Raw genomic sequence first — 23,641 nt, forward strand, 5'->3', positions numbered from 1 at the left:
AGCTACTCTGTAATTTTTTTTAAAAATATCCAAATTTAATATAATTTCCTGGATCCTAGGTGTATTATATTTTAGAGGTCCAAGCTAGAACACTCACTTCTAGACAAAATTAATGCCACTTGAAAACTATGAAAATAAATAATGCTCTCTTTTATAGGAATTTCAAAGCATTTAGTGTGGGAACAAAATGGGAAAATACTATGATATAAAGACTTGCTTGAAAAAGGAAGCTATTTTGTTGGAATATTATTAGAATTAAAGACTTTTTTAATTGATATAGTCTCTACATAACGTCATTGGAGTAGAAAAAGGAATTATCATATTTTACATATGGAAAATTTGAGTATCCAAGGACTACCTGTCAATCAGTCAGGGCTACACCCAAGAACCAATGTTCAAAGTACCCAGTCAGTTTCTATGCCATTTCCCCAGTTCACATACCAAATGGACATTCAAAGATGTCACCAAAATAGGCTGACAAAGAAAAATTAAGGCTGAGAATGCATAGATAAATCAATAGGGTCGTTTTGTTTTGACCCCTTAAAAACACCCTTTGAAATATTCACACTTTCATACATCTAATCATTGGTAAGGACATCTCTAAATGACATGTTCAAAAAGATTTAATTTAAACATGAGAAAATGATTAGTGTTCTAATTTGTTAACCTTTCTATCTGCCTCAACTCACAGTGACAGGTATTCTAATGTACACCACAGAGACCCCAGTGGCATTCGATATGCCAGGCATCAAGAGGCATGCCTATTGCAAGCACCAGGCGTCAGGGGAGCATCTGCTAATGTTTATCACACTCAAAGTTTAAGGGTAAATGGAGATGCAAAACCAAGACCTTACCCTGGGAAAAGGTTATGAGCTAATCAAAAGTTTAGGCCTTGCTCCAATTAGTTGTGTCCTTACCTTTTAGAGAAAGAACATGGATGGAATCACACCACAAAACCCCCAAATTTTAAAGCGCCATTCAAAACTACATTAAAATAACTTAGAAAGTCACTGCAAAGTCAAAAAGGGACAAAATAGCTAGGAATATCCTGACCCTTGATTATTGAGAATGGAAGTAACTTTAAAAATTTATACTTCAGTCAAAAAAATTGTAAACTTAATATTGTTTTAAAAACACAGGTTTTAAATGTAAGGGATAAAATTATAAACCTTTAGAAACATAGAAGTAAATTTTCATGAACTTGAGTTAGGTGAATGTTTTCTTAAATATGACAACAAAAGCACAAACAAGAAAAAAATAGATAAATTTTACTTCATCAAATTAAAAACCTCTGGCTGTCAAAGACACCATTAAGAAAATTAAAGGAACCCATAGAATGGAAGAAAATATTTATATATTTTATATCTGATAAGGGGCTCATAACCAGAACACATAAAGAACACTTACAACTCAACAATAAAAAGACAAACAAGCTAGGTTAAATATAGGTAAAAGATTTGAATAGACAGTTCTTCAAAGAAGATATACAAATGGCCAATAAGCACTTGAAAAAATCCTCAACGTCATTTGTCATCAGGGAAATGCACAACAAAACCACAAGCTAATAGTCCTTCATGCTTACCAGTTTGGCTATAATCGAAAAGACAATGATGTGTTCGCAAGGGTTTAGAGAAACTGGAATCCTCATACATGCTGGTCAAAATGTAAAATGGTGCAGCTCCTGTGGATTTTTTTTTTGAAAATTCCTCAAAAAGTTAAACCTAGAGTTACCGTATGACCCAGAAATTCCACTCCTAGACATATACCCAAAAGAAATGAAACCATGTGTCCACATAAAAACTTGTACACAGATATTCAGAGCAGCATTATTCAAGATGGCCAAAAAGTGGAAACAACCAAATGTCCATCAACTAATGAATGGGTAAACAAAATGTTTCTTATCCAACTACAGAATAGTACTCAACAATAAAAAGGAATGACGTATTGATACATGCTACAAGAATGAATCTTCAATAGGTTATGCTAAAGTGAATACAGCCAGTCACACACACACACACACACACACACACACACACACACACAAAACCACATATTGTACAATTCTGTTTATATGAAACTTGCAGAATAGGCAAAACCACACAGACGGAAAGTAGATTACTGGTTGTCAGGGGCTAAACAGAGGGAGGAATCAAGAGTGACTATTAATGGGAGCAGGGTTTCTTTAGGGAATGATGAAAATATTCTAAAATTAGATGGCTGCAATGGTTGAACAATTGTGCATATCCTAAAAATCACTGAATTGTAGATTTATAAAAGGGTGGATTTTATGGTATGTGAAGGACATCTCAATAAAGCCGTTATTAAGCACACAGAGGCTTAATCAAAGTCAGAAATTAATTAGACTCAGCTCTTCTATTAATTAGCTGGGTTATTTTGTGGATGGTGGCTTCTTATCAATAATGAATCTAGAAATCTAGAGCCCCATGATCTGGCCAATTATACGGATTCAGTAAGTAAAAATACTGCACTTAAGAGGACGAACGCAACAATCAAACTGAGGGAAACCCTGGCTGTATCACTTAGAGACTGTCTGCCCTTGGCCAAGTTATTAGTCTCTCTGTGCTAAAGTTTGGGGGGATAATAATAGTACCTACCTTATGAGGGTTGTCATGTCTTAACTGAGTTAACATAAGTAAAGCCCTGGGAGCATTTGAAATATTTAGGATCGCAATAGCTAGATGCTAAAAAAGTACTACTTTCTCAAAATTCTGCATCAATTGCCCCAGCACTATGAATTCCAAACAGTAATTATTAGATTATGATATTTATACTCAGTCCTGAAGACTTTTAATTAGAGACATTAGAAAGTCCTAGTTACTGCACATATACATAAGTAAGCAAGTGATGGTTGCGTTAAGATAAGAACCACTGATGAAATCTGGCCCATCTATGGATGGCGTGTTCATACTAGCAAGAGGCCCCCGAGCAAGGATAGGAAAAAGTATGATTTAGGTATTAAAAATCAATTTGAATCGAAAATATTATTTTGCAATTATGTTTAAAATACTAGAATTTCCTTAGAGTTAAGTTAGTCTTCAAAGCTAACTGCCTAGTTCATAGTGAGTGCTCAACAAAAATGTCTCTGAAACGTTAAAGGGTAACGCACAAGTAATTTTTCAAAACCATTTGATTTGTTCAATTTTTTGGTCCCAAATAGACCTTGTCACTGTACTTTGGTGAAACCATTTTGATAATTAGCTTTTAGACTACAAAATATTCTCATGTACTGTAAGTATTAATGATATGAATAAAAAGCTTTTATTAAGTTATTCCCCCTAATGAGGGGGGAGGAAAAGTACAGGAAGGAAAAGAAAACTGATGACAATCATGTGGTCTGTAAGTGGCGAGGTCAGGAATCAAAACAGCATCTCTCAAATCCTAGGCCGAAGTTCTCTCTGTTGTACCAGTGGATCCCCCAAAACAAAACCATGTAACAAAACCCAACAGTTTCATGGTTCACTCACCACATGATGGTAAATGTCTTTCTAGTAAATCTGTTGAAATACAACGAAGACAAAATGCTATGTAAATTTAGTAGCATTCTTAAATTAATGGTATTTTATTAAGCACATCAGTATCTATATGTATTTGAAAAAAATAATTAATTGAGCAGAGTAGGTGAGCACGGCTACAGCTCATTTAAAACTCTCTTCAGACTTCTCTCACAGTTTTCACCATCCACTCTTCATGCTACAGAACTGATGATCCGTTTGCTGTTTGGGGTTTGGTCTGCCTTTTAGAGGCACTGTCAGCAGTTAGTTACCTTTGAAACAGCCCAAGCACAAAGGCAGCTTGGGCTATTGCTTTTAATCACCAATACCAATTCTTAATGCACCAGGAGGGAATTTCAGAGTTCAGAAGGCCAGCCAGGCTAGTTGTGTGAAGCCTAAAATGAGGCCAGGGTATGGTATTTCCTCTGGGATTTGGGCTGAACATTTTCATTTGTGGCCCCCAAATGACTCCTAGCCTAGAAGATACCTAAGGATTGACTGAGCGGTTCAACAGGGAAGGAAAGAAACATTTCCATTAAACATTCACCATAGCTGGTGATCATATACCTTTTGTGATATGAGTTAGGCATGGCTAAGGGAAAATAATCTTAGTGGATTTCAGTGATTTTTCTCCAATGGCACAGTCATTAAAAACAGAACCAGGATTCTAACCAACCCAGCTCTAAATCCTATGGCCTTTCTACTATAGCATGCTGCTCATCAACAAATCCACCCATAAGGCTCTTTAGGGAACGAATGGGGTAACTTTCTAAGCCTACCCACATTCCTCCTAAATCGAAGCCAGCCTGAAGTCACAGCTGGGTGACTTCAATAAGGGTGTATAACTAATTCTTCCTAGAGCAAGGAAGAGAATCCCCCGAGGATCGTCAAGGACAGATTACAGAATTCTGCTGAGAGTTAAAGGCCTGGCCTCCTGCACCGAGTTCAATAATTGAATGTCTTGGATGAACTCACTTGACTTTGGGGTGCTGCAGTTCTCCCAACTATGAAATGAGAATTACCAAATGAAAAATCTGGACCTTCAACCCTTTGCTAAGTAATACACAGACGCTCCTCTGTATGAAATTTCATAAATATCTGAACTCTAAAGAGAACTGTAAGGCAACGAAAAGCAGATTAACATGGCCTAAATTTTGGAGAAGAGCAAGATTTTAAAATTTGGCTTAAAGGTAAGGACTTTCTGTTCTAGGTACTAGAATTAATTTCTCCTTTGGACTAAGCTGCTTTATTCCTGTAATCCAAATTAAAACAATGACATATTTTATACAGTTCAATTACCAAGAAGAAAATAAAAACTGTAACCAAAAATGGTATGTATTTATCACGCCTTAACTAAGAGAGTTATTATTTCTGCAAATGTTATATCACACTTAGAGATACACATTTTGAAGTTCAAATTCTGCAATAGGAGCAACTTCAAACATACGATATAGAAAATGGTAAATAGTATTCAGTTCCTGATGGACTCAGCACTTTATAATATTGGTTTCTGTAGAAATGGAATCAATAATAAATAATCTCAGAACTAAGAAAAGGACAGCTAATGCATAGGTGGTCCCAGAAGAGCAGGCTATACATATCCCCCCTTAGTAAATTAACTTCATCATCCTTCGTTTTATGGGGGAGAAGGGAGCTTTTCTCCTATCTGTTTGATTTTCTTTCATGAGGATATTTACCAATTGCTTTGCCTAGAAATTACTACATAGAGTAATTTTAGTTGTACTTGGGGCTAGCTACTAATGAATCGACATGGCTACTGAGTGACAAGATGAAAGGATTATCCGTGGAAATGTTACATTCTCAAATAGAATATTTTAAAATATACTATCTGTCTATTTCTTATAAAACACTGTTATACATGGTAATCAGAAATTACTGAGACTCCGGTAATTTTTCGAACATAGAGTTTCTGAGGGCATTGAGTATGTTGTGTAGACCTGGGTTCACGTCAACCACCAGATCTCTTGGTGAATGCCCTTAAATGCTGCCTCAAGGATGCCTTCTTGGTCAAGTTTTTCCACTCCAAATATTACCCCTTTTACAGGGACTTGGTGACCAGAGTTCTTGGCAGAGGGCAAAACGGTGTCTGGGGATCTCACTGGAGCCTTCAGGGAATAGCTGGGGTGGCTCTGGCCATGAAATAGAGTGGGGCAGCTGGCCGGCTCTCCCTTCCCCTTTGTTGATTTTTTTTTTTTTTTTTCCCTGTGCAGGGTGACATCCCCTCCCTCACATCACCCTTCTCTTGAAATCCTTTCTAATCCGCTTTCATAATACCCAGCTCTTGGGTGGGACAGAACTTTTCTACCCCACCACAAGCACCAACAGGAGCCAGGAACTCTGCTTCTACCTTGTTAAATTAAAAAAAAAAAAAGGAAATGCTCTGACGTTTATGCACACAAACTGCCATGGACTAGCCTGATGATTCTAAAATCCTTTCTATAGGTTTTATACATCGCGTATAAGCTTCCTTTCCTCCATTTATCTCACCTGCCCTTAAAATCTCCAGATAGACAAATGTGGAATTTAGAAAGTAAAAATGATGAAAGCATTTTTATAAGAAATCAAATACTGTTCTTCTTGGAAAACATCCTAAATTAATTCAATAATCAGTTAAAAAAGAAAAGGAGGCCACTTATGGGGATTCATTTTGAAAATAATTGCTTTTTTTTTCTATTTTCTAATACAAATCACTCTGAAAACTTTTTGAACAGAGTTCTGCAAAGCATTCTTATTTTACATTAGGCAGGATCACTCTTCGTTACTGATATTGATAGTGAATTACTCACTAGCCAAATATGCTGTCAAGGAATTGGTATCTATTAAATTTATCTTTATAATAGTATGCATTCTCCTTTAGGGTTAGGAGAATGTTTATTTATTTATGCAGGATCTCTCACTGCAGATGGGACATCCCTTTTCAAGGATTCTCTTGCATAGAGATGATGAGAAAACAAAATTAAAAACAACCAGCACACAGAATGATGGCTTCTCTTTTTTAACACTGGGTACAGCCTATTATGCCTTTTCTTTTTCAATATCCAAAAAAAATATTGGGAGTATAAGAAAAACTACAACTAAAGAGACTATTCAATGAGAAAAGTTTGACCTTTGATTAAATTGCTTCACCTTGCTGGACCTGTTTTCCTCACATGAGAAATAGTTGGCCTTAACTCAATACGAATAAGGAAACGTGTCTCTATATGTAATTAATATAGCATTTGAGATGGTCTTGCACAACACTTGAATGATAATGTACTAAAATTTTAAAGACATTTGTAATTTAGGAGAGTTCAAGCAAGTTCGCAGCTTCAAGGAAGCTTCTGTATAATATTTCCAAGAGGAAATTAGGGTGGGGGATCCATTGCTTTCCCTGGCTGTTAAAGGGATGGGTCTGCTCTCATCTGCAGCAGTGGAGTCCCACGCCTGTGCAAGATATGGATTTGCAGATCTGCATTACAATGCCTTACACATGACCTTTGACAGTCTATTAGGATGTCTTTGGAATTAGGCCCATAGAACAAAGATATGGTTCCTAATTTATTCATTGCTTTAGAAAAAAAAAGAGAGAGAAAGAAAAAAAAATCTTTGGATTGTAGAGATGTCTAGAAATTATTTCAAATCAGATATTCTTTTTTATCTTTAACAATGGTTTCTCCTTGAACCATAAGCTTTCGTGTACCTAGGATGTCCTGAGGTTACCAGGATACAAAATTTCCCCTAAGCCAATTAGAACTCCCAATCCTGATTAACTGAAAGAGGTCAGATACTAACAGCTTTCTTTCTCTAGTGCTACAAACACCGTAACAAATATATGTTTACTTTTACAGAACCATACATTTGCTTATGTCATTAAGTAAATTTATTATAATTCCAATAGGAAAAGAACTGCAAAAAGAGGTTTTCCTTTACCTAAATATAGAGTAAAAATGCAAACCGGGAAATGTTTCTTTGTTCTTCTAAGATTTAGTGTGTTTGTTCTTAATATAAAGGTATAAATGGGCAATGTTCTTTTACAAGGTTTAAATAAGGTTTTTAAATTATCTGTGAATATAAATATTATGATATGCTTGTATAATTCTGCATAGTTGTCAAAATAGGGTATTTCATACAGTAAACAATAAAAATGTAAGCTATTAAGAGAGTTAAAATCCACCACTCTTTCGAGCATACCTTCACAAACATACAAGCAAGATGACGAAATCTTAGCAATGGGACACATCTGCCTGCATTGACAAGCCGGAGGTCCTGAGCCTTCTGCAGAAGGGTCTTGCTAAATTAACTTAAAGGCTTCCCAAGGTGCTTCAGTCACTTCACCGATTGCCTCCCTTTTTTTTTTCTCCCCCTTCTCTTTTTAGCATCACAGTTTTTGAGAGGATAAGCCAGCTCTAATTGGGCACTGGAAATTCTGTTGGTACCAGCACCCAACAAGGATTAGGGAAGGTGTCAGTGAAAGAAAAAAAGAAAAGATTAAAATAGACAAACTGAATTTCTTAAAATAAGGCGGCTATATCTCTTCTGTGAATCACTTAAGAACAATGTGGAGAGTGTTGTGGATGACTTGCTTAGGCCAATGAACAAAAAAACAAGGTACTGGAATGCATTCACCATCTCAGTCCTGGCCGTGACGTCACATGGAGGGAGAAGACCTTCACCAGCTCGCCTGCAGACTCAGGCTTCATGACGTCAGCAGAAGGCCTCGAGCAATTTATAGCATTTTGTTTACGCTGGAGCCATTTGATATGTATTAATACATGCAGCGGCAGCTGTCTCTTTTACAAGACAAGTGTGCTCACAGGAGCTCTCTCCCCCAAACTGAGAACATGAGCACACTCTAATAGCAAAAGAGGCAGCTGCTGTTGCATGAATTAATACGTTATAAGTTACTCTCTCATTTGTTATTCTTTTTTAAAAATCCCACTCTATTTTAAAAATAAAAATGATCTAGGTTATAAAAGAAATGAAAATTCTGCAGACAACTCATATGTTGGTTGATAACAATGAAAAACATTATGTCAATTTTATTCTGTTTTTAGGGATCGATTCATTTGTATACCAAAATAAAAAAAATTTGAAGTATTTATTATTTTCAGAATTGAGGCATCTGGTGCCTTTGAAATGCTCAAAGCAGTAGAAGAGAAGAAAAGGGGTTTCCTAATTCTAGTCCTGACACAAGACTAAGAGAAGATTTGTTCAATAGGTTATATACACAAGAGCAGAAACAGAAATTAGCATTAGTACTTTATTTACTCCAATCACCTTCTCAACAGAAAAATACTATTTTTATAAACATTTAAATAAGTATTGAAATTGATACATAATCTACCTATGAGTTGGGAATAGTTAAATTTAATATCTACCCTTGGAAATACTTTAAGAACTTAAGTAACTTAGTGATTCCTGACTCAGAATATAACACTTACCCACTCTGCAGCCGAAGGAGTCAAAGAGTTGTTTTTTTATATTGTCTGTCTTTAAGTCAAAACACAGCTCAGCTATATCTGTCTATATACATTCTACTTTATGACATAAAAATACTAATAGCAAAAGCAATTAATGCAATTAAACTCCAACATTTCTAAATAATCAAGATACTTAAGATGATAGAAATTTTCATTTTGTTTGGGGTTTGTTTAATTTATTGTCTGTTCATTTATTGTTTTAATAAACTGGTTTTTAGAAAGCTGAGAAAGAAATTCTTTTTAGGCAAATGGAGAGTTGGTTCCATTTCCTTGATTCCTTTCAATTCCATTTTATAATTTCCTGTTCTTCCCGGCACTAAGGTTACATTTCCATTTTGTAAATATTGTACTGTGTAAATCTTAGACTTCTAATTTTATGCATTACTTTATCATTGTAAAATATCTGCAAATGAGTTTTCTGTTTATCTAGGAATCTTAAGTATTTAATATCTTTTTTTTTATGTTATGCTAGCTCTGTTAACAATATGGCTCATTATTTAATTCAGAAAGACTTTAAAAGGTGCGAGGTTTGTAACGGACAGAGCTATAGTGATTTGCATTGACCTAATTAGTTCATTTACACGTTGACCTTTAAAGCCAGTGAAGCTTTGTAAACCCAACTCGTGTTTGTAACTACTGCACTGAAGGGATGTGGAAAATGGGACAGAAAACAGGGTAAGGATGATAAAGAAATACCGATGATAAACTAAGGGGAAAACAAGATTAAAGTCATGGACCACCATCTTAATGAATTATATACAAAATCACCTTAAAAGGTGATGCATTTTCATATAAACTTTTCAGAGTGGCCAGTCAACCAACTGGACCTTTCTAATTGCTTATTTTTAAGTAATAGTGGAAAAATAAGTATTTAAGCATCCAAGTTACAGTAGAATTTCATGTATGACATCTAAATTTCTTGAATTATAAACAAGCACTCTGAATTCACTAAATTCTCATAGACTTTGCAAGGACACACTCAAAATTCAAAATCTTACAGAAAATTTGAACATGTGCACTTTTTTAAAAAAATGGTACAGTCTTATACCATTTGAAAAGACACAAAATAAATTTTGCAGTGGATCCAGCAGGAAACTGATCTGGACAGATGAGTTGCAATGAATTCCCATGTCTGAGTTACCAGGAATGGCTGCGTTCAGCCACGCCTCAGAATGCATGCCGCTCCACCCTTCTCTGCTGGCCAATCTTCCATTTAACTGGTTTTTTTTTTTTTTTTTTTTTTTTTTTTTTCAGCCTCCCTCATTCACCTCTCACTCCTGCCCTTTTTGCCTACTTTTTCACTGAAACTCCCATCCCAGTCAATCTCCCCTCCACCTCCAGCCACAGACTTTCCACAAAATGCCCTTCTTCCAGCAGTTCTAGGCTGTTGGGTCATCCACATGGGCTCTCAGTCTTGCTCCCCACGTGACCCTCTCAGTCAGGGCTGCCTCTCCTCCTGCTCCCCACGTTCCACAGCAGCTGAGGAACGAGGGGCAGCCTGGGAAAGAACAGCCAGAATCCTTCTTGTTGCCCCCAGCCCTGCCTCCTTCATAATAATACAGCTCATGTGACGTTCACACTCCTGTGAATATAGGACACCCTGTGTTTCCATGTCATTATCAGATGCTGTTTCTCTAGTCACTTTCCAGAATTCAGTGAAAGGCTGAACAACTCACTCGATCTTTCTCTTCAGCTCACTTCTTGGGCCAGTTTAGATTCTATGTGGATTACTCAAAAACTTAGACTGAATTCCTGGACCTCCTCAATTTAAGTGCTTTTTGTCTGACTATTTCAGCCACACCTTCTCGTGGTCTTATTCTGGAATTTGTCAACACCCAAAACTGCTCTGTGGCTAAACTCTTAAGCTCTGCTTTCCAACTCCACATACTTCATGCTCTTCAAACTCTTGGTGAGCATCTCCATTCCTATAGCTTCAACTTTGAACTAGGCTTAATTTTCCCCCTCAGTTCTACTAGCCTGGAGACATTTTAACTTGGATGCCCCAGGAGCACTTAAAATGTATCTGAACCCTCGTGAAATTCTATGTGAAGGGGAACTTGTTGGAAATGAAATTTCTGGGGATCTTCCCAGGACCTGGTAAATCAGAAACATAGGTTGATTTGGATACATGCCAAAGTCTGAGATTATGTTTTCAGCATCATATGCATGTTAGTGTCATTTTTCCACTTCTAATACCTGCCTCTACTTTCCTTTCCATAAAAATTATTCTCCTGTATTTCAAAGCTCAAATAAATATTATCATCTCTCTGAAGCCTTCCTTGTTCTTCCAGTAGCATCTAGTTGCTAATTCTGCTCACCAGTCCCTTCTCTGAACTCCCAAAGGGTGAACTTCTTTACAAAGTGTCAGTGGCGCTCGCAGCATACCATCAGTAAGTTACAATAACGATGCATACTTATCCCCCTCTCATTCAGCCCATGCCTAGTTATAATCCTGATTTACCACCTCACTGAAATGGTTGTTCTAAGGTCACCAGTGCTTACCCAAATTTACCAAGTCCCCTGGACAGCTTGTATTTGTTTAATCCCTGACTTCTTTGGAGCCATCCTGCATGGTTGGCCACACCCTCCTTCGTGAAAATCTTTGCCTCTTGGGCTTCCATGATGATGTCCTCTCCTGGTTTCCCTCTTAACTCCGTAGCCACTCCTCCCTGATCTCTTCTCCAGATTCTAACTCCTCCATTTTCCTCTGCAATGTGGTTTCTCCTGATGAATTAATTCTTAGTTCTTTCTTTGTTTCACTCAGTGTACTCCCTCACTTAACATACTCTTAGTTTAAGAACCATCCAAGACCCCTAATCTGTGTCTCCAACTTAGCGCTCTCAGAGGCCTGACAGAAACATCTAACCATCTGGTAGATATCTCCATCGTGATGCCTCCACCAGCACCTCACACTTAATATACCAGATTCATATTTTTCATCTCCCCTCCTGTATTCTGGAAACCTTGGCTTTATCGTAAGTTCCTCCTGTTAACTCATCACATCTCCAATTTGAAACATCTTTTAAGTCCAAGAAATGAAAATTTTGTGTCTCTGTGTGCACTTTTTCCAGTAATTCAGTGTTCATTGTCTCATTCAGGCTTCAGCACTGTTCATCCCCTAGAGGGTCGACTCTTTTTTTTAGCGCAGCTGCCATCTTCAGCCCCCTTCTCAATCTTTCTTTCACAATGTTTCAAAGTGATTTTTCAAAACTACAAATCAGATCATGACATTTCTTTCTTAAAACCCATTAGGAACTTCCCATATCTTCAGAATACAATGCCTTAGCTTATCACTTTAGATCCAAAATGGACTATCTCCCACTGATCTAAGCTTATCATCTGCAAAGCTTTGTTCAAAGATGTCACTTTCTTTCAAATCTCCATGTGTCCCTTTGTCCTGTTCTTTATCTAACTAATACATACTCCCACTTGAGAAGTACGCCTGGATATCCCTCCAGTGTCTTATTTTATTCTTCTTCTATGCTTCCACAGCATGTTAGGTATAATTTTGTCATAGTTTTCCATGTTCCTCTAATTTCTTTTCCCTGCTCCCAGACTGAGATCTCTTCATTAAGACATTACAGCCCTAATTCCTAGCAGAGTGCCGGCTTCCTAGAAAAATTTATCAGATGTTTACTGAATGAATGAAGACGTAGTGCAGCAATGCTCTCTTAAGATAGAGCTATAAAGCTTTCTAAAAGACAAGTAATGCCCAGGACACTATGTTCACTAAGGTAATTAATTAGTAGCCATATCAATGATTTCTGTTCAATTTATTAAACAAATATATGATCCCAAATATTACAAGATTAAAATGTGCTGATTGTCTGTATTTTGAGATGTGGATTAGAATGAGGGAATTTTAAGACTTGTTTAAGAGGCTTAAATTTTGTATTTCATCATGTTGTTTCAACAAAAGTGTACTACAAGCTTTAGTAACTGGTAATAGTTCATTGTTACAAATAAGCACTCAACACTGAGGCCAAAGCACTAATGTATCAAGGTTAAAGGCAAGCTCTGATCGAGAAGAAACCATTTTGTGTGTGTGTGTGTGTGTGTGTGTGTATTTGTCTGCCTTCAGTAAAGCTGAAACTTAACAAGTATTCTAAGAACAAGTATCCATGTAATTGAAAACAGAGATTGCACTTGCATGAAACGCTGGTGATGCCCCCTCGGTGATGGAGTTCGTGAAAGTCTAACAGGGCCCCACCTCGCCCCCTGCGCTACCTAGAAAAGAAGTTGTGAGAAGAATCTCATGGTTAAAGTCTGTCCCCTTTCCAACTGCCAGCAATGAGTATATTTAAATTTCTCACTTGTACTTGGAACAGGGCTACGGATTAAATAGATACAAATCAGCCAATATTTATGGTACTTTTTGGCTACTGAGAATTTAACAGTGAAAAAAAATTGTTAAGAACACAATCCTCATTGTAACATGGAAAACAGGACTTGACTGAATAACTAATGCTAAATCACATACTTGATTATTTCCTAGAGCTAGTGTGTTTCTAGGACCACCTGTCCATTACCTACCTGTACTCCAGGATGGTCATCTGACTCACACATCACACCAAGGGGGTCAAATGTGTGAATACTCAGCCACTTAAGTTGTAACAAAATCTTGCTATATGTCCTGTTTTGTAGATATTTACCCACAAAGTTTTAGCAAGACTTAAACTTGTGCTTTCTCACTTTATTAGAGAAATGATAAATTATTAGATTCTTTCTTACCATTGAGTATCACCTCTTTAATAGATTCAGAGGTAAGGAGCAAAGAGCAGTGATTCCAGTACTGGAAACTAGGACATATAGAAAGAGGAAGAGATGCAGTAAAGCTAATGTGCATCCACATTAACCTCTTCTTACTTTGCAAAATGGGTAACCCATTCCCTGATTTGGGACTGCTTTTTTTCCTGAGTTCATGATGCCCAGAATGCCCCTGAGTTCAGAGAAGCATCTTGTATAAGTGTCCCACTGGTCTCCAAAAGGTGGAAGTCTCTGTATGAGTGATTACAGAAGTTCAAATAGAATTTTTAAAAAGTCAGCCCTTCTCTGGGCAGGGGGGAGGCTCTCTCAAAGGTCAGTTTCTTCATGCTCAAGTTTGTAAAGACCTCTTCATTACACCTTCTGGTTATATTTAGCACTTCTATGCGGTAATATTAAACCAAAACAGGATAAAAACAAATTTCAAGTACAAGACCTTTACAGTCAGGATCACCAACTTTATACTCAAGGCTATAAAAAGCAAACTCAGTTGTTATTTTGTCTCTCATATCCTTAGACCATGAATACTAAATAAACACAGTAAACAGGTGGATGTGGTATACTATGGCATTGATTCAAAATATACTCTTTCACTAAAAGTAAATAGCTACATATTAACAATGTACAACCCTGGAACTCCTTCTAATGGGAGTTCTGAACACGGTAGAAAGGAGACCACTCTAATAGCTATGGGGACTACTGAATTCCTACGTGACACCCACCACCACAACCAGTCTGCAAGGAAAACGAATGCTTGGAAATAGACCCCACAATTGGAAGGGTCCAGATTTCTTAGGGTTTTAACTCTAGAATTAATTCATGGCATTTTCTTCTGAAAGAAAAGGCCTCGAAATGGTTATATCCATTGGATACATCGTGGGAAATACATCAACAGGACTTCAGTTCGGGACAATGCAGTCAAATTAACTAGAGGAGAAGAGCAAAGGAATCCCAGCCGTCTCCCTGCTCAGCCCACAGAATCATTTCTTCATTGGCCACACTTCCTCTTATCCACTTCCCTTTCACAGACTTTTTTTTTTATAATTGCTCTTGTCATGTGGGTACTGCTTCAGAGGGGGCGCAGAAAATAATGGAAATGAAGTTAGACCCAGTCACATCGCAGTTGGTTGGTAGCTCCAGATTTCAATGGGGAATGAGGTTAAAATCACTTACCTTAAAATGAGTCTTGCTAATTAACTGTAAAATTTAATTGTCCATGCTTTTCCAGCTCCCAGTTATCAAGGCTAAACAAAGGTTTGTTGTATTTCTTTGATTATCCATTTCTTCCTGTTGGGGGAGGAGAAGAAAAAAGGCACATTTGCATTTTAAATTTCAAAAAATTATAATAACCCTCTTAAACCTTTATAAGTATCTTTTTAAATATAGCACCCCAGCAGCTATAAACTCAAAGTAAAAAAATAAAAAGTAAAAACTCCCTGCAAATAAATACTTTTTCCCCAATAGGCAATGTTCTACTTATAATTTTTTATTCATATATCAAATATATGGTCTTTAGTTATTCTTTTTTAAATTTTATTTATTATTATTATTTGCAGGAGAGAACAGTTGGTTTACTTATTTATTTACTTTTGGAGGAGGTACTGGGGATTGAACCCAGAACTTTGTATATGCTAAGCAGGCACTCTAATACTTGAGCTACACCCTCCCTCTAGTTGTTCTTAAGCCCTAAAAATCTGTCCTACTAAAGTCTTACTTGGCCCAGAAAAAAAAAAAAAAAAATTAAGCCATCAACTTTACTTCTGGAAATCTTATGTAATTCTTAAAATATCACAATCAGTTTAATTTTTGAGGAGCCATTAGTAAATAAATAAAATGAATTTAAAATACTCATTCAGTGATCCATTGTCTAAGTAAGTTATTGACCAAGCTACTAGCATCTGATACTCAAACAGGCAGCCCTTGAACACGTTACAAATGAACCCAACCAAGCAATTGGGTTTTCAGCTGTACAAACTGCTAGAGGCCAAGTCAACACAGGAAGTAAAGAATATTCCATTCTGTTCTTGTAGGAGCTAGTCAGGAGGAATGTTGGAGATACCGGATGGTATTCAATTCAATTCTGTTTAATTCAATTCAACACATATTCAGCACCTCCTGTCTGTAGCGGCCGAAAGGGTGGATCACATTTGATGTTTGGAAAAGACTTGGAAATCACCTAGTCCATTGGGCTTCAAGCTGCCTTCCAAGGCAGTGCCTGCAGAGCCCAGAGAGAGGTGACGGGAAGGTGAGACCCAGTGGGTGCTGAATCAGCTCCCTTCCCTCTTCAGCAGGAGATGCTTTGCTTTTAACTGTTTTATATATCGCAGTACCAAATAATACTTTAATTCTAAAAATATTATTGTTATTTTAAAAAGGTTTGAACAATCTCTTATTTAGCCCATTCCCCAAAACGTACAGATGAGGAAACAGAGACAGACAGAGTTAAGTCACTGATGAGGTATTCATAAATACTTAATGGCAAAATTAGAAGCTCCTTTTCAGCACAGTTTTCAAGTCACCACAGAGTCACAGAGCCTAGATCAGTGCCTTGTAAGTGTTAAGAGTTTAAAAAAGATTTGCAGTGATGATATAGGAAAATATATATATATAAAATGTTATATATATCAGTTATATCCAAGAGATTCTATCTTCTTCTTCCTTAAAGCACATTGCAAGAGTCTCATTTACAGAAAACACACAATGGAAACATTATATCAATTATATATATTCTCAGGCTCATTCCAAGCCTTAGGAGAGGTAAAATGAAGGGCATGAAACAAGTATAGAATATGAGATCAAAAGTTTAAATTTAATGGGAAAGCAAAGAGAAAACCTCCAAGAGAAAATAAGGAATCGTGTGGGTATTGGTTGCACTGCAAATGGAATGGAGAATAATGAAATGAGGACTCAAAGTGAGGGCAGAGATGGGGACAAGAATAAGAAAAATAATTTATTTCAGGAGGAAAATAATATTAATGTCCATAATAATAATAATGACCAAAATGTAAGTGAATATCAGATATGCACATGTCAACACATTATCTAGAAAATTTCTAATTCAGCCACTTTTAGTCAAAAGTGTGATTTGATTCAACAACTATTTGGCATCTATTAATTTATCATGCTTACTTTGTTAAGATAATGAACAAAGTAAATAGAAAGCCCACTTCCCAAAGTATTTGTCTTTATGTGTTATCATATGTTTAAGATACTTTGTATAACAACCACTTTAATGATCTAGTAGCTGTAAAACATGCACATTCTGCTATTTTCCAGTTGAAACGGACATGCACAGCACCCGATTCTGCTAGAGGTGGACCTTTGTGATGTATTTGGCTGGATGGCAGACGTACTTGGTATCTAAAGAACGAAGGAAAGCTCTATGACTCATGCTGGGATGTTGGACCTCGGACTTTCACCTCATTAGCCTGAGCTAAGTAGCTTCGTTTCCCTACAGGGACCTATGGAGAAACTAAAAATACACCCTAAATTTTTTCGCAGGCGTCAAAGAACAAGAACACTGTCATAAGTATGCATAATTCAAAGCAACCTAAAGGAAATTTGGTATGTTATTCACAGTTTGCAAATCCTAGATGTCAAACTATCATGAAGTAACAAATAGGAAGATAAATAAATATGGTTTATTATTGACCCCCACCCATTCTCTCACCTTGGCATCAGCCAAACCGCCTGTCTACCTGACCTCTACCACTTAGGTAGATGTTTCTATGGTTGCTGATAAAAATAATTATTTTCAGTTCTTCTAGTTACCCACCTTTCACCTTGAGATGGTCTTGTTCCGAAATACACAGAGGAGGTAAATAAGATGGTAACAAAATATTAACAACGCTAAAGGTGGTACCAGAACAATGATGTGAAATATAAGGAAAAGGTATTTTAAAAATAAAAAAATGACAGTTTTAATTCTAGGTTTATATAATCTGAATCGTAGAGGAACATTAAAATGAAATGTTACACCTGATGAACATTATGCAGCAAGGGGAATTCAAATACGCATTGCAATATATTAGCTTACACTATGGGGGAAAAAGCAAAAGAAAAATTATGAGCATCACAAAGGCACAAAGCTCACTTTAAGTAACTGAAAACAATTGACGAAAGTTACTCGTAATTATTGCAACTCTATTTCTCAGTGGGTGATCATGCCTTGGTGGCCTATTTTGTATAAAGCCAGATTGATATTTAACACCACTGTAGTGACACGTCTTGTTAAAGATGGAGTGTAACAGAATTGTCCAGAAAGTTTCTTCAAATTACAAACCTTTGTTTTTATCTGAGGCATCCCATTCAGCTACTCATTTGTCACAGAGCAGCAATTTTTAAATATGTTACATTGTGTCATAACAACATGATCCTTTGTTGTAGAGGAACAGGTATATAGTTCACTGGAGAGGAATTCTTTATGAAACTATATGGTATTTCCCCACCTATCTCTAGTTCAAACTTTTAAATAAGAGTTTGATAAATCCTCTTGAATCAAGAAAACATTTTTCTAATATCTTTCAGGAGACTTTTAATTTCCTATATTTCCACAGTTCTCTAGCCAACAGCCCAGATAATAAAATGTATGTTCATTAAATTCATGGCACCAAGTTGGGCATACGGTCTAATACTTTGAGAGACAGAATTATCATTTCAAATGATCTCAGCACCTTGTAGAGATCAGAAACAAAAGGTAAAAAGAGAAATTCAAATTCAGAAGGCAAACCCCATTCCATACAAGCAGATGTGAGCACGGGGGATAAGTGGACAGGGGATGATTCTGGTAGAACTTTAGCCATGGTGCTGGAGAATTAGGAACTGAACAATACGGTAATGAATGCAGGAATCATTGAGCAATCTGTTATTACACCTGGGCAGGGTTGGGGCTTCCATATCAAGATGATATTGGAAAGTTCATCCTTTAGAGAAGTATCTAGACCAAGGGGTGGCTAAATGCAGCCTGAATGCCAAATCCAGTCTACTCCCTGCTTTGTAAGTAAATAAAGTTTTATTGGAATACAGTCACACTCATTCATTTCTGTACTGTCTTTGGCTACCTTTATGTCAAAATACTGGAACTGAGCAATTGTTACTGATTGTATGTCTCACAAAGTACTTATTTGCAACCTGGCCCTTTACAGAATAAGCTTTTCAGTCCTTGGTCTAAACAATGCATATGCATCAACATTATCTTTGGGAAAACAGGCTTGGTAAATTTTCAAAACTGTTCCAATGACAAGATTCCACCTACAGAAGCACTTCATCGTTCATTTTGCTACAGCATTCCTCTATTTCACTTCATAAATTTCAGATTTTCTCTTCCTTCATATAACACAAAAGAGATATGTCTTACTGAGCCAAGAGCATTAACTTTGTGATAAGTTCTGAATGATCTTTAGTTGGATTCTCTCTTCTATAATTCTTGTCATTATCCCAGTCAATTCTAGCATTTGTGTAGATGATACATTCAACATTACAGCCTCAAAACTCCTTGACTTAACTTATCTCCCAAACTCTTGCTCACCTCTTCTGAGACATTTTTGCTCATTTACAAGATAGAAATGACCTTCTTCCCTCATCCGGGTTAGTCATGCACTTCTGCGGTAACTCTGGATTTTGCTACCCCTTGTGTCTGTCCCATCTCTGGAATATTTCACTCCACTATTTTACACTCAGGTCACAACTTATATCCTCCTGTTTTCTCAGTCCCTCATTTTCACTTCTTTGGCTCACAACTCCCTAAGACATAAAATACATTTAGATCCTCTATTCTTTTCCAGTCTCTCATCCTTCGTAGCCTCCAGTATCACGTCTCCTCCTGTCTTGCACAGACATCACACTCCACCATAAAATATTTACCACCAAATGTCAGTTTGCCACATTCACCACAAATCCTCACTCTGGAGTCAATTCAAACACCTACCTGCTGGGGATGGGCACCAAAGACAGCCTCTGTAAGAATGGACCCAGCGGACGGGCAACAGATTTGGGGGACAGATGATATAGTAGGCGTATTTTTTTTTCTCTAACCAACTAATCCTCCGTGTCCGAAGTTTGTTACTATTAGTCTACTAATAACATGGGTGGTAAATTCAGATTCATCGTTGACTCTTTCCATACTCTTACTGATTAAATTAAGTGGTTGCAAAGTACTATCAATATTGACATTGGTTGATTCCTTTGTGTTTCCCCTGTTATCAGTGAAATTGAAGGTTTTATCACTTAATATTTAAATCATTGCAAAATATTCTAATTCATTGCCTTTTCCTTGCCTCCTACCCAACAATGCCAGATTCGATTTCTTAAGGTAATACCTTGTTCATACCTCTGTAACACTCAAAAGTCTCTGATGGATTCCTTTTGCATTTAGAATTAATTTCATGACCCTTGGCCTCATATCAAGAAGCTCCAGCATGTGCTGAATAGCTGTGCTCCAGCGTGTAACTACCCATCACGCTCTTGTGTATTAGCTGTACTTTTTAACCATTCCACAACATCCCTTGCATTTACTTTTCTGAACTTCATGCTTTGACTCGTGCTTTTCTGCTACCTGAAGTGCTCACTCCACCGTTTCCTCACCATCTCTGCCTTGTGAAATTCTTCCTGTCCTTCAAAGACCCTTCCAAAGGTCGCCTCTTCTATGAGGCACTTTCCACTCCTGAACTGCTCCTCTCACCTCCGTGTCCCTATCGCCCCTTGCTACACAAAGCGTGCTCCCTGAACCAGCAGCATCACCTTGGAGCTAGTTAAACTGCAGCATTGTGGGCGGCATCCTGGACCTACTGAGTCCAATCCTGAATTCAAAAAAAAAAAAAAAAAAAAAAAGAACCCCTAGGTGATTCACACACACACTAAAGTTGGAGAGGCCCTGCGAGAGTGCAGCCGCCATGTGGCAGCTTGTAGGATGGTGCCTTGCATGACTCTGTATAGTAATTTTAGTTTTTAAAAAAAGTTAGAGCTTTGGAGTGAAATAAACCCTCATTCCAGTCCTGATTCCATCCACCTATGTTATGTTTGGGAAGTCACTTAATTTCACTGAAACTCAGCTTCCTCCACAAAAATGGAGACAATAACAACACAGCGTGAAGGGGACTGTGAAGATTAAGTGACATTCCTTTTGTGAAAGCACATTGCACGGGACCTGGCCTATAAGATTGACAAACGTTGATGCTTTCCTTCCCATCCCACTAGAGCGACATTTCTTAGAGGGGAGGAATTCAGTCTCACACACTTTTTAGGCTCTCCCATCACTCAGGGCAGTACAGGCCCCTCAGAAAGCAAGCTTCAAGAAGGCACAAGTTCTGCCCCTTGCTGACTGCTCTGCTCACGCCTGGATGTGCTCAGTGAGTATGTACCGAGGGGAAAAGAGGCTTTATCATGAATGATGATGGCTGGAGAGAGGCACTGCAATCAAGGACCTACCAAAAAAAAAAAAAAGGTTTAGAAATCATAGATTACTTAGTCTAGAAAAGAAAAGGCTGAGATAACTTGAATAACTGAATTCTAACATAAATGTGCTAAATGAAGAAGAAATTACTATTCCTCAAGATGTATACAAGAGAACTATGTGACTTTTTGGACCTTTGTATCCACAGTACCACCATTTATTTCAGAAAGAAGAAGACACATAGAAAGTACAGTCACAACAGGCCACAGGTCTGACATTTCTCACCCTCTCGGGTTCAGTTTCCCAAATGTACCTGTGGGAGGCAGGGCTGAGTTGAAGTTACCTGTGAGGTCAAGGGAAGAGGAGACAGTCGATTTTTAGTTTTGTTTTTTTTTTTTTTTTCAATTGAGTTGTAGTCAGTTTACAATGTTGTGTCAATTTCTGGTGTACAGCACAATTTTTTAGTCATACATGAATATACATATATTCATTTTTACATTATTTTTCACCATGAGCTACCACAAGATGATTTTTAGTTTTTTAAGGTAATCTCCATTCTGTTTTCCATAATGGCTGCACCAAACTACATTCCCACCAACAATGTAGATAAACAACAAATTTCTACTGCACAGCACAAGGAACAATATTCAATATCCTGTAGTAACCTATAGTGAAAAAGGATATGAAAAGGAATATACGTATATATATATATACGTAGGACTGAAATATTATGCTATACACCAGAAACTGATGCACCATTGTAAACTGACCATACTTCAATAAAAAATAGTTTTAAAAAAGAGAGAAGAAGGGAGAGATTTGTTTCTATCCAATAGGAATTTTCTTAGGAGAATGAGAAGCAATTTCCTATGAATGAAGACGGCCAGGCCTAACTCAGTGGGAGAAAGGATCTTAAAACGTCTCCTGCTTTCTGCCAGGTAACTCTTCAGATTAAAATCAAAATAGTTGAACGATGATAAACCCATATCATATATAAAAACGATTCTTTTTCTAATAAAGGTTGTCTAAAAAAAATAGGGCACAGTGAAATGTAATATTTTCTTCCCTCAGTATCTTTGTTAATCAGACTGACTTTGGCAGATCCAGTTAAATTATTTCTTCTGGTCTTTCAACCCTAGAATCTTGTGATTCTGTATGCAGACACTTGAAAACATACAAATAAATAATTTGATTCCCTTTGTTTCCACGTCCCTATTCAACTGACATCACCAATTAACTTCATGCTTATTCTTAAGGGTTTACTGGATTCCGTGAACCATGGGAGTTCGCATCACACCCATTGCCCTAAGTTCATTCTTAACCCCAAATCAGTATGGTTTTTCTTCAGCCCGTCAGGGTTTGAGATTTCATTTCACACAGTGTAATTTCACATAGACCATAAATGACCTTTTAATGTGCCAGTGACTGCATCAAATGTCACAGTAAGTTTTTTAAGGACTGAATAATTCGGGGACCACTGTAAAAATATAAAATAACAAAAGGATATGAGGGCAAAAAATGAATTGCTTAACAAAAAGGGTGAAAGGGACCTTTCTCCTGGTGTCTGCCCAGCCTCTCTGTGCCTCCTCACCTCTTTTTACCTCTTCTTTTCAGCATTTCATATTACTTAGTCTACAAATAGCAAACTGTCTTGAGACTCATATCTTGCCATCATCAACCAATCCCCAAGCCCACAAATTCAATTCCAGAAATTTGAAGAATAACATAGACCTTTGTGGTACGTTTTCCTGAAGAGGAAAGCAGAATTTACGTAAAGCACTGATCTGCACTAAGCCACACGAGCTGAGTGCCTCACCTGTCCCACCTCTGAAGCCCCCACAAAGGCTGCTCAGATGTCGCCCTGCGCCTCGTAAGCACAGCCTCTCCAGACAGCCTCCACACCGCCTCACCTCCCTTCTCTCACCAGGCACCCTGCACGTGGTCCTCTCTGCCAATACCACCCTCTCAAGGTGCTGCCGTGTCTCAGCACCCTCCCTACCTGGGACCAGCTTCCTGAAGAGCTAGAAAATGCACTTTTTGGTACATCTCAATTCAATTAAAAAACCAAGAAACATTTATAAGGTACATACAATGTGTGTGCAAGGTTAGTGTCTAAGTGCCAGGAAAAATCAGTGGAGGAACAAAGAACATTTGCAAAATTTTGGCCCTCTAAGAGGGTTATGGAGTAGATGTTTGTGTTCCCCCAAAACGTATAGGTAGAAACCCTAACCTCCAGTCAGATAGTTTTAGGGGGTGGGGGCCTCTGGGAGGTGATTAGGTTTATATGAGGTCATGAGTCCCCAAAGAGAAATGTGTCCTCATAAGAAGAGAAAGAGGCCAGAGCCCTCGGTCTCAGTCATATAAAGATACAGAAAAAAGGCACCAGCTGTAAACCAGGAAGAAGGTCCCCACCAAACCTGCCCGCGCTGGCTCCGTGATCTCAGACTTTCAGCCTCCAGAACTGTGAGAAATAGCTGTGTGCTGTTTAAGCCACC

At 37.5% G+C, this 23,641-nt stretch overlaps 1 long non-coding RNA gene across 1 annotated transcript in view; it reads right to left on the reverse strand.

The window, feature by feature from the left end:
* LOC135319692 (uncharacterized) overlaps positions 1-15,037 on the reverse strand; it is a 257,014-nt gene extending 241,977 nt beyond the window's left edge. The window contains exon 1 of the long non-coding RNA XR_010378515.1: positions 14,930-15,037. This is a non-coding gene — a long non-coding RNA (uncharacterized LOC135319692). The remainder of the gene's footprint in view (positions 1-14,929) is intronic.
* Between the last annotated feature and the right edge of the window lie 8,604 nt (positions 15,038-23,641).

Source organism: Camelus dromedarius, chromosome 30, assembly GCF_036321535.1.
Source record: "Camelus dromedarius isolate mCamDro1 chromosome 30, mCamDro1.pat, whole genome shotgun sequence".
Classification (NCBI taxonomy): domain Eukaryota; kingdom Metazoa; phylum Chordata; class Mammalia; order Artiodactyla; family Camelidae; genus Camelus; species Camelus dromedarius.